Source organism: Notolepis coatsorum (genome assembly GCF_963971535.1).
Source record: "Notolepis coatsorum genome assembly, chromosome: 5".
In the NCBI taxonomy this organism is placed as follows: Eukaryota; Metazoa; Chordata; class Actinopteri; order Aulopiformes; family Paralepididae; genus Notolepis; species Notolepis coatsorum.
Window position 1 is genome coordinate 199,353,069 of NC_140169.1, and position 12,906 is coordinate 199,365,974.

The 12,906-nt window shown below is 45.8% G+C and overlaps 1 pseudogene across 1 annotated transcript; it reads right to left on the bottom strand.

Annotated features, from left to right (window-relative positions):
* Positions 1-8,280: 8,280 nt before the first annotated feature.
* On the bottom strand, positions 8,281-10,227 carry LOC311229174 (lysosome membrane protein 2-like; annotated as a pseudogene). The gene is made up of 2 exons: positions 8,816-10,227; positions 8,281-8,448 (listed from the first exon to the last, which is right to left on the bottom strand). The product of its transcript is annotated as a lysosome membrane protein 2-like (transcript).
* Positions 10,228-12,906: the final 2,679 nt, after the last annotated feature.

Sequence of the window (12,906 nt, forward strand, 5' to 3'; positions counted from 1 at the left end):
TCAGAACATCCCACTCCACTGACACATGCCTTCTCTATTTGAATGACCACATCAAACAAGAGGTGGACGCAGGAAAATACTGCGGCATGGTCATGCTGGACCTACAAAAGGCCTTTGACACGGTCAATCACTCCATTCTGATTGACAAGCTAAAAGCAATTGGTTTTGATAGTCTATCAGTGAGCTGGATGCAATCCTACCTTGAGGGGAGGGAACAGATGGTGGAGGTAAACGGTACCCTATCCCCCCCCCTCACAGTGAGCTGTGGTGTTCCACAAGGAAGCATACTAGGACCGCTACTGTTCCTAATTTATGCAAATGACATGTCGTCAGCTTGTGACTGCAACTTGTTCCTGTTTGCGGACGACTCAGCCCTGCTGGTCTCTGACAAGAACAAGTTACAGGTTGAAAAAACCCTCAGCTCGGAACTAGGCAGAATCTGCATATGGCTCGCTGATAACAAACTATCATTACACATGGGCAAAACAGAGTCCATTCTCTTCGGTTCAAATAACAAACTCAGCAAGACCGACGGCTTCTCAGTTACAGTGGGTGACAATATTGTCACAAGGAAAGATGAAATTACCTACCTGGGTTCCATCCTAGAGGCTAATCTCTCCTGTGACAAAATGGCATCCAATGTAATAAAAAAAGTCAACCAACGAACTCGATTCTTGTACCGGATCTCCTCTCTGGTAAACAAGAACACCCTGAAGACTCTGGCAGGAGCACTCATTCAGGGGTACTACGACTATGCTTGCACCTCATGGTACCAAAGCACCTCAAAGGCGCTAAAAACAAAATTACAAACATCTCAAAACAAACTGGTCAGACTACTGCTTGACCTTACTCCTAGAACCCACCTCACCCCTGCCCACTTTGACAACCTAGGATGGCTTAGAGTAGACGACAGAGTACAACAACTTGCAATGGGCCTGGTCTACAAGATACACTACACGACCAAGGTACCCATGTACATGTCAAAATACTTCCCAAAGGTCAGTGAATACCACGATCACAACACCAGAGGGAGCTCCACAAATCATGTTAAACCCAGATTCGGCTCAAATAAGGGACTAAACACGTTTCGCAATTATGCCACATCAATGTGGAACGCCCTACCCAAAGCTGTAAAGGAATATGGATCACTACCCACTTTCAAAACCTCTCTCAAGGGACACCTACGGGAGACTGCAATTCAACACTGGCCCCTGTAAATATCCTAACCCAACCCCCTCCAATGTACAGTCATTTACCTAGTATGGTTTTGTCAATAGTTCAATGTACAATTGTGTTTGTTTGTACAGTGTCTCCTCCCCCCCCCCCTCAATGTACAGTGTTACTTGTTTATACAGTGTGCCCCCCGCCCCCCCCCCCCCCCCCCCAACCACCTCCAATGTAAATTACCCAGTATGGTTGTCAATATCCCAATGTACCCAACCCCCCCCACCCAACCTCCTCCAATGTACAGTTTCTACGTCAAATGTATATACTCCCTTTTCTTGACTCCTTCTGTATCACAAACAGTACTGTATTTGCAAATCTGGTATGTCATAAATGTATAGATGTAGCAGTACTGACTATCTGTATGTCATGTATGTCATATATGTCTATATGAATTGAAAATGGGGGACCCTGATGGAAACAAGACAAACGTCTTTCTCAGGTCTGCATCCCCTTAACAATTGTATGTATTGAGCCGTACTGTATTGTACCCATTCTGCAATCTGTTAAATAAAGTTTTCATTCATTCATTCATTCAAAGAGGGATGGAGACTCCTGGAAGACCTGGAGGAGCTGTGCAGCTTGCTCTAGAGTTAGATGTACTAAGACAGGGGTAGCAGTTGTAGTTAGAGCTCTCAGTCCTGTCTCCACTTCCTCTTCCACATCCACCTCCCTCACCAGCAGAGCTGTTCCTGGCGCCTGGATTGGACGTTCCTTCCATTGTTTCAGGAGGTTCACGTGATAAGTCTGTTTCTGTTTCTTCTTGTCCGGGTGATGGACCTCATATGTGACAGGACCCATCTTGCGGGTGATGAGGTATGGCCCTTGCCATTTCGCCAAGAGCTTGCTGTTGGACGAAGGGAGGAGCAACAGGACTTTTTGGCCAGCCTGTAGCTCATGGTGCCTGGCCTGTTGGTCATACCAGGCCTTCTGACCTTTCTGGGCCTCACGCAGGTTGACCTCTGCCTCCTCCTGGTATCCGGCCAGCCGATCCCTCATCTCCAGCACAAACTGCACCACCCCTCTGTCACTCGAATGGGTGGAAGGACCCTCCCAGCCCTTTCGGAGCAGATCCAACGGTCCCTGTACCTCCCAGCCATACAACAGTTCAAATGGTGAGAAACCTGTTGAGGCCTGGGGAACTTCTCGGTAGGCGAAGAGCAGAAATGGGAGCCAGCGATCCCAGTCCTTGCCAGTGTCATCCACAAACTTCCGCAACATCCTCTTCAGCGTCTGGTTGAACCTTTCGACCAAACCATCAGTTTGCGGGTGGTAAGGGGTGGTCCTGATCGCTGAGATGCCCAATTGTTTGTGGAAGAGATGCATCAGCCTAGAGGTGAAGTTGGTCCCCTGGTCCGTCAAGATCTCATCTGGTATCCCCACTCTGGAGAACAGCTGTACCAAAGCCCGCAGAACCACGGGAGCGGTGATGGTGCGCAGGGGAAAGGCCTCTGGGAAACGGGTGGCGTAGTCACTCACAACCAGGATGTACTGGTGTCCACCGCTGCTTTTCACCAGAGGGCCCACGATGTCCATAGCAATCCTGCGGAATGGAGTAGAGATGACAGGGAGTGGCTGGAGGAAAGCTCGGTCAGATTTGCGGGCAGGGCATGTTTTCTGACATGTGGGGCATGTGGCGCAATATTGATCAATGTCAGTGTACATGCAGGGCCAATAAAAGCGCGCACTAACCCGTAAAAATGTTTTATGGCGGCCAAGATGGCCAGCCCATGGGAGGGTGTGTGCTAGGTGCATGACCAGTCCTCTACAGCTAGCAGGCACCACAAGACGTCTGTGGTCTGTAACTTTGTATAACACGTTATTATCAACAATGAACATTTCCTTTCCCACACAATTTGTTTTGGTCTCTTCTACCACTTGCATAAACAACGGTTTCAAAGTTACATCTTCCCTCTGTATCACAGAAATATTTTCAGGCACTTCCCACATTTTGTCTGTTGGTTCAGGTTCGGTAGATTTTAGCTGCTTCTCAAAGCGGCGTTGGCGCCGAGATTTTTTTGGCCCCTTAGTGCCACCCTCACACAGACTACTGTCAAAATCTGGGAGTGGTTGGACTCCAGCCTTTGCCTGGGCTCGAGTTATCACAGGACACACAACATCTCCCCTCTTCCCCGAGACAGTTTGGACTGGCAATTCTGTCTCCTGCAGTAAATCCACCAGTATCGGTAAATCTCTCCCTAATATGAGATCTACCGGCAAATTGTCTACCACCCCAACAGTTAATAGGTAAGGCTGGTTCTCAAGGGTAACAGTTATCTCTGTTTTGGGGTACAGATGCTTATCCCCATGCACACACAACACATCTGCTTGGCGGCTATAGTCCACACTGCCTACTGGTACTATACTGCGTTTCACAAATGACATAAAGCTACTAGTGTCCAACAGAGCAGTAACCTGGTGGCCATTAACAGTCACAGTCCTATAGTGCTGAGCTTGCACTTCCTTATCCCCGGTAGTCTCCACCTCAGGCCGGGGTGCATAGCAAGCGCCTGTGGCCTTAGCCTTGCGTATGGGACACTCAGAAGCTTTGTGGCCTGACTGCTGGCAATAGTAACACACAAAGTCAAAGTCCTTACCGGCTGATCGTTGGTTTGGGGCAGAGCTGGGGTTACCTGGAGGTTCCTGGTTATACCTTCGCGGTGCAGGCTTTAGATAGGGTGGCTGGAGCAACTGCCGGGGTTCTGCACTGGTGGAGCGTACAGCTGGTCCTCCTCTTCGAGCGTTGACGAACTGTAGAGCCAGTTTAGCAGCTGCCAGTCCCTCCCCTGGCTCATGCTCCTTCACCCATGTCCTCACCTCAAAGGGAAGTAGCAGGAGTAACTGCTCCAAGATGATCGCCTCTCCAACCTCCTCCTTGCTGTGCTGCTCGGGCCGAATCCAACGACGGTAGAGCCCCTTCAGGCGGTGATAGGTCTCGGTGGGGTTCTCTCCCGGTGGTACCGCAGTGGACCGGAACTTCTGCCGGTACGTCTCTGGAGAGATGTCAAACTTCATCAGCAGTGCCGTCTTCAGGTCTGCATAGCAGTGGGCTCTTTCCTCATCCATCGCCGTGTAGGCCTCCAATGCCTTCCCGGACAGCAGTGGCACGAGTCGGCATGCCCACTCACTTTCCGCCCAGTTCCATGTTCTAGCCATGCGCTCAAAACGTAACAGGTAGTTCTCAATGTCCTCACCCATCAAAAATTGGGGAATTTTAGGCTCACTATAGTGCCTCCAATCTGGCCTTGACTGCTCCGGCCTACTGACTGAGTCAGAAAACTGCAGAGAGGGTTCCACTGATGGTGCATCCTGGTACCCACGCCGGGGTGCAGGTGTTGGCGGGTCAAGTCTGGGGTTGCTTGCTGTCCCTGGAGTTGCAATAGGGTCATGCAAATTTGGGGCAGGCAGTGAAATATTTTGACGTTGCTGGGGAGCTGGTTGAACCAGTGGAAGAGAGGTCCGCAGGCCTCGAATCTCTGCCAGCAGGCCCTCCTCTCTCCTTTGCTGTCCTGCTAGGAAGTCTCTCATTATTACCAGCAGTTCTCCCCCTGGTCCACCGTTCGGCGCTGGGGCTGCAGCGCCCTTCTCGTCCTCCGGGTCTGTCTCCCAAGCCCGGTCGGTATCACTGGCTGCCAACTCCTCATCTCGCTCTTGTCTCTGGGAGCGCAGTCCGGCGCGCTGCCTGGGCAGGCGGGTTATCTTCTTTCGGCTAGCCATCCCACTTCTGACACCTTATGTGACGGGGTCCTCTCCCGAACTCTTTTGATTCTCTCATAAACAGGCGTAGTCGAAAGATCTCGTTGGTGGGTGTTTATTTCCCGCCTCCCAAAAGTGCAGAGGTGATATAGTTTTACAAAAAATGTGAAAAGTGAAAGTAACGTAAACCAAAATACCCTATACTTACTATATCTAACAAAAGTGGAAAAAGATAAAACAAATAAACAAAACAAAATATACTTATACACATTAAACCAATTCCTACACACAAAATATATATCCTCCACTATATCACATAACTTCCAACTGTTTTAAATTACAGATAACCAAGTAAACAGTACAATACAATCATATCGCTCACGTGACGATTACCTTGCGTCAACCCCTCCCATTTAACCTGGCGGATATGTGTGCTTCTGCTTGGCCAACACGTCAACCTAGGAGTGCAGAGCGAAGCGAATGCATCATGACTGTGAGTAAATAAATGTGATGTGATGAATGTCTTGCTGTATGAACGTCATTCTGCTATAACAACGGAAACGGAATGAAATGATTGTGCGCATTCGGACATCCTACGAAAGCTGACAAGAGGGAATGTTTGGTGTGTGTGTGTGTGTGTGTGTGTTGCTCCGCGGCATATGGCGTGTGTGCGTTCCCATGTGCGCTGTATTATACGGTTATGGTATATGGAAAGACAGACAATGAGTGTGTGTGTGTTGCTCCGCGGCATATGGCGTGTGTGCGTTCCCATGTGCGCTGTATTATACGGTTATGGTATATGGAAAGACAGACAATGAGTGTGTGTGTATGTACAGTATGCGCACTGCCCGCAAAGTCAGTGACGGAGCCGCACCGTCACACTGTGAATAATGTATACTCAGTAGATAGTAAATTGTAAATTATAACACTACCTTATGCATACTGCACCTTATGTGACACTGTGAATAATGTGAATAGTTAGATAGTAAATTATACTGACCAAATTGACCTAATTGTTTACACTGCCTGTATGGTTTTTACTACCTGTACCACCCCCCCCCCCTTCCCCCATGCTGCTATGATGCCTGAATTTCCCCAAGGGGATCAATAAAGGAATATCTTATCTTATCTTATCTTAGATCATAATTACATCATTACTATTGATCTCAGTCTCCCACAGAACTCTGTAATATATTAACTTTAACAGCAGGGGTGCAGTCGTAATATGGGCGGAGGCCAAACGGTATCCTATTATTATGCAAAGTCTAGGCACTTATCACCTAGACTTTGCATAATAATAGGATGCGCGCACTTCGAAGCCCAAACGCCGTTTGACCGTGGTTGCCCAGCACGGCACCACTGTTTAACAGACCTCTGTGGGGATGTGTGGATCCTCACCAAACAATCAACGGAGGACATGATGACATAGCCCAGAAACATTGAAGCCAGGTCATGATCATAGGGTCGTATGATTTGGGGGAGGACACATCTGTTTAAACCTGTCATTTTGTCATGTGACCAGCTGTTCTGGAATGTATAAATACCAATGCAAGGGGAGGGACCGCGCTCTCTTTTCCTCCTTCTCTGCCGGCGCCGATTCTGTATCAATTCTGTTCTGTATCAATTCTGCTCTGTCTTAAATAAATGCTTTAAGTTGAATAAACTACTGTCAATAATAATTAAGACCAGGCTCGTCTGCTTTCCTTAAGAAGCTCCATTCTCCTTCACTACCTAAGAATACGACATTTTACAATTACCTGCATATGTGCATAGTGTCTTAAGACTGTGGTTTAGTGATATTAATGCTTAGAATTATCATGCTACTTTCTGCCAAGTATGAAATTATGATGTATTGATGATTGATTTATTGTTCTACCTAGTACTTGAGACTGTAGTTTGGTGATGTTGATGTTTGAAATTACCAAGGTGTGTGATTATGATGTATTGATGATTCCACTTGTAGTGGAATGGGCTGTGTAGATTGACACCAGGAGACGCTGTTCCAATTTAACAGACTGGTAATTTATTTAGGAAAAGGTAGTTACAGAAGGTTTGAAAGAAGATAGATCTATGGATTACCAAACGGCACGCCACAGGGGAATATTCACTCTGCTCTTCCAACTCCCCGCATTCTGATAATATCCTCCCCTGCCCCCGCCCCACAATGATAGATATTCATGATTTCCAATCATTCCACTTCCCGGAATTTCACCTCACTTCACCGAGGTCTTGCCGACCTCTTATCGCCATATTGACTGACCATGCTGTACTCCTTTACGTTATTTATCTTTCCCGGGCAAACCAATAGGCCTTGGAAGTTGAGCTATCCCCAAAACACACATTCCTCCCTCACCCGATGTTTAACCCGTTACTACCTCTCCCCAGCCATGCACATTTTCCACTACATTCCCCCATTTGGGGCTATTCCTAGTCCCACCCAAACCATATAACCAAGAAAATGTAAATGTCTAACTAAACGAGAAACCTCCATAACCATATAATCCAAAAAAATAAAAAATATTTAAATGCTTAACCAAACGAGAAACCTATAACTTCATTCATTGGACCCCTAACGGACCAACAAAGGCTGATTACCGTCTTTACCAAAACACAAGCCGTTTCAAAACAAGAGTAATAAGTAATAATAATAATAATAATAAAACCCCAAATTATAATCCTATCCTGACAGACCAGTCCCCCCGACCTTTACCGCATACCAAATGAGCCACAGTTCCATTTTCTACTACAGTAGAATAAAAGGAACAATCATAATAAAAATAAAAACAGAAAAGGAAAAAATGTGGTACTGTTAGCGTTGTTATCCTCCGGACAGTCGATCATCCCTTAGATGAGGGGGGGCGTCGGCATGCCACTTGTCGGAGAGAAGCGCTAATCTCACCCTCATCTCATCTTGATGAGTGATGCGTCATTATGACGTTCGTGTCTCTTTGCAAATGGTCAATGTATCTTATGTGTGGTGAGAATACTTACACACAATCCTCAGAATCAGACCATGGATTCTATACAACCAGATGACAGGTGCCCCAGTTGACAGGTGACTGTCTCTGGTGGTCGATGGATTCAGAATACAGTGTCCAGGTTTGGGTGGTCAAAGGTGGATTCATGCACAGTGTCCAGGTGGAAAACATATTTCTCCAAGCTCTTCACCATGCTGGAAAGATAGAATCACAAAACAAAAAAAACAGTATCTTGCAGAAAAATCATGTCCTTATACAAACTTATTAAAAAACAAACACATTTTGACAAAACTCTTTCAGTAGAGCGAGTGGAAACCCCTCCTGCGTTGCTCCCTCAGCCCCCTTTTTGAGCCCCAAGTCCTCCAGGCAGCCCCCCCGCCTATCAACACTCCTGCGCCTCCACTGGAGACATGGCGATGTAGGAGCTGTTCTTCATGGGCTTGATGGTGTGAGTCCGAAGGCTCCTCCGGCTTGTCGCTGACCTGAGTGTAAGCCGTCTCGTCGTTCGCCGTAGTAAAAGAAAAGCTTCAGTAGAATCAATACGTTTTACTTAGGGATGTCCGATATTATCGGCCGATATCGGCATTAAAATGTGATATCAGAAAATATCGGTATCAGTTAAATTTTCTTTTTCTTTTTTTTTCATATTTCTATAACCTTTATTTACCCAGGCAAGCAAGTAAGAACAAATTCTGATTTTATTTATTGTCAAAAGTATGCATAATGTTGTGTTAATTCCACAACAAGAGATATGTAATGTTAATTACCTGAAATGATTCCATTTTTTGGGGGGGGAAACCCTGCATATATCGGTATCGGTTGATATCGGTTGATATCGGTATCGGAAATTAAGAGTTGGACAATATCGGTATATTGGTATCGGTAAAAAAGCCAATATCGAGCATCTCTAGTTTTACTTCATACTTCTTCTGGCGGTTTTGGCAGACCAGAACAACGAGCACCAACAGCAGGATGACACCCATACCCACAATGAGCAACGGGAAGTTAGACACCAGCGTTACAATCAGGAGCATAGTCCTCATCTGTGATGCTGAGTCATCGTCGATGGTGGCCGTCTCATTCACATACATGATGGGGAAAATGGTCTCATTGATAAATTTGGTATTGGGGAAGCCATGGACTCTTTGCAGAATGATATTGAGCTGGGCTCTGTTACAGACACGGATGGGAAACCCCGTTGTCGGCTGCAGGTCGAGGTAGGTCTTGTGATCCTCCTTGTTGGGGCTGAGGCCCTCCACGGCATTTATGTATTTGGGGTCCGCCTGGTAGAAATGGGGGAAGGACACCACGATGGGAGCTCCTTCACGACAAACGCTGACTTTTAGCATGCCAGTGCCAAGGCAGTCTCCGGCCGGCACGCAGAAGCCCTCGTTGGTGGGATTCTCTGTGGGACTCATCAGCATGTCCACGGGGGGCCGAAGCTGTAGGCCTGGATGCCCTTGACTTCCACATCCTCCACGTAGGCTAGATGGATAGACCTGCAGAGTTCAGCGGCGAAGATGTAGAGCAGGTCATTCCTGGACAGCAGAGGATGGAAGACCGCCCCGTCTGTTCCGTTGATCATGTTGCTCTGATTGGATGACCAACATGTCATCTTACTCAGGCCGTTCCACGTGTCAATCTTGCCCAAGTCCATGTAATTCTGCTCTCCCGTGTGAAACACAAACTCTCCATTGTGTGTTCCGTTTTTCTTCCACATTAGGCCAAAGTGGTCATCTACCTCAGGCCTCCAGGTGTGGATGAGAGAGAGGAGGGGGTCCTTGAAGCCCCACAGCACTTCGTGGACGGTGCGCTCCATGAAGATGTTCAGACCCAGTCTGTTCATCCAAATGGAGATAAAGGGACGCAGGAAAATCGAGTACATGTTCAACTCATTCATTACCGCCACAACTGGGATGTTGACTGTCCTGACGACGTCCACTTCTGGGTTGCCTGCCGACTTCCCAGGGACAAAGACGAAGCTCTTGGGGTTCAGGGCGAATACCTTGGTCCCGTTTTCTAGGAAAGTCACATTTTCCCTGGGTCTGTATTTCCTGTAAGTATAGGGCCCGATCTGTTTGACCTTGGCCTTGCCGCCAGCCAAAAACACCTCTGGGTTCGTCACGTTGAAGAAATAATACTCCATGTAAATCAGCGGATTCTTCCACCCCTCAAACACTTGGCTCTTCTCCGTCAAAGTAATTTCCTTTTTTAACCGGCTGTTAATCATTGTTTGGAAGACTTGAGCTATGGCCAAGGCGATGCCCACGATCAGGAGGTGAGTGCACACAATCGCGGTGGCGTAAATGGCACAGGATCTCTTAGTCATGGCGATGATGACAGTGGCTTTCCTATCAGCCTAACAACTTTAGATAACTTCAGAAATACCTCAAACTAACGGTAACTAGCGGTTTCAGTCCAGAGCAGCTAATGCTGTTGCTAGCGGTCTCTTCACCATCTGGAACGGGAACCGGTCGCGCTGAAATGTGTGCTGTAGTGGCTGAAGTCGAGTCCGCCTTTCATATGGTCTTCTCGTGGTTTTGTCTTCTGGAAGATAATAATGGCACTTGAATCAATTTCATAGATGTCGCTTGTTTGTTTCAATCTAGAGAACCACAGTATGGCTGCTTGCAGCGTTCTTGAGCTGTACTGTATTGTACCCATTCTGCAATCTGTTAATACAATTTTCAATAAATCAATCAATCACAGATGAAATCAGGATTTATTTTCATATCCCGGACTCGGTCGGCAGGATGGCTGCATACCGGACTGTGAGTGGACGTGAGATGACAGGTGGTAGGAACAAACCAGGAAGTGAGGATGAGGCAGGAATAGAAGTAGGTCGCGGGGAATTTAAAAGTCAGAGTAGGAAAGCTAAACGTAAAAGTAGGAAGCAGCATGATGAACTCAGTTCACATTCTGAATCGGATGAGGTAGTAAACATTAAACAGATGAACAAAGTTTGTTTCGTGTTTGATATATATTTTGTGGAATTTTTACCTAAATGTTCAAAATAGCAGTTTTGCTCATCAAAAATGTGTTTTGTTTTTTGGTGTTGTCGTGGATTTCGACTGGTCCTAGCATGCTTAAGGCATACAGAATAGACACAGGATAGGCCTGATGAGCGCATCTAAATGTACAGACCACATGTCTCGCCCGGCATTAAAGCAAACAGTAGCAAGGTCAGACAAGAGTCAAGTAATAAAATGAAGCAAGGAGATAAGGCTATGAAAACTCACATTAGTAGGTTTATTTGAACAAATGTACATCCATGGAGGGACTTTTAGTCTGCCAGAGTGTATATCACAGGTTTGTCAGAGCAAAAGTAAGCATTAGCATAGTGTATTAGTTTCTAAACACACAGAATAGAGATGTATCATTGGTTTGTTTAGTTTTGGGAGGATCGTTCTGATTGGGTCAAGTTTTATATGGGCATCCGGAAGACAGGTTTCTGAAGTGACATGAACCGGGGCCCCTCTCCCAGGAACATGCTGACCTTGGATGTTGCAACCTTATCAAGCTGGCGCATGATTTTCTGAGTTCTACTGAATGGCTGCAGTGTTTTGTAGCAAGTCTTGTAGCAAGCATAAGCATGATTTCATGGATAGGAGAAATTAAGAGAACTTATGAAATTACACTCACATTTCGTCAGGGTTTTTCGCCGGACGTTCGAACCTTTGTTTTTAATTAAAAAAGTTAAATTAAAAAAAATATTCAAATTTTTTTTCTCAAACTAAATCCTCAATTTGAATAAAGTGATTAATCTGATTAAATTAGTATTTTTTTTTTATTAAATCAACTTACCAGCCCCCTGTCAACTGTCAATAGATGTCAACTGTCAACCTGAATTAACATTCAGTTTTCAATATTGTCTGATTCAATATTAACATTCAGTATTCAAGTAGAACAGCTAGCTAGCCGTTGTGGACACTCACCTTTCCACAGCAAAACGGTAGGCAAGGCCCCTTGGTTGAGAAATGCAGGCTTCAATCTATGTTGTTTAGTCTATCTGTTCCGTACTGTTCAAAGATGCACAATGAGATCTTCTTCTTCTTCTTCTTCTTTAGAATTTCCGGCAGTGTAGACGCATCGTGGCGTATTACTGCCCTCTGCAGTTCTTTTGATGAGTTCTTCTTCTTCTTCTTCTTCTTCTTCTTCTTCTTCTTCTTCTTCTTCTTCTTCTTCTTCTTCTTCTTCTTCTTCTTCTTCTTCTTCTTCTTCTTCTTCTTCTTCTTCTTCTTCTTCTTCTTCTTCTTCTTCTTCTTCTTCTTCTTCTTCTTCTTCTTCTTCTTTCTTCTTTTGAATTTCCCGCAGTGTAGATGCAACATGGCGTATTACTGCCCTCCTCAGTTCTTATACTACGCTAGTGGTTTGGTTTCCATAGTTAGGCCTCTGGTAAATCAACTTTTGATTGTTTACACTCTTCTTCTTCTCATCTTCAAAACACATTACTATCGTCTCTATCTCATTCCTCTCTGCTCCTCTTGCCTGTCCAATACTAAAAAATACAATAACGCTATATCCTCTGATACAACTCTGACGCGTGCAGAAATGTCAGCACTGACCCTGTGATAGCTGGTGGTTCTCATTATCCATGCCAAAGAAAGATTTAAGAGAGAAGGAAGAGACTCCCAACTCTACCAAACTTTTATAAAAGATTTCCCTCTCTTTCCTATACCTTTCACATTCTAGGAAAACATGCCTGACAGTTTCAGTCTCTCCACATTCACACCGCCCATCTGGATGTTTTCCCACAATGCACAAGGTACTGTTCAACCCACAGTGTCCCAGCCTCAATCTACACATCTTCACCCTATCGCTCCTAGACCCATATCCATCCACCTTGATTTTGACCCGAGGCTGCAGAGAGAAATAGTGCCTTCCCTTGGTCCCCTTTTCCCACTCAGCCTGCCACTCAGCCTCAACTCCTTTCTTTATCTTCTCTCTGAGTTCTACTCTTCCCATTGAAATGCCTATCTCTTCCTGAGAGAATTGTTGAATATATATA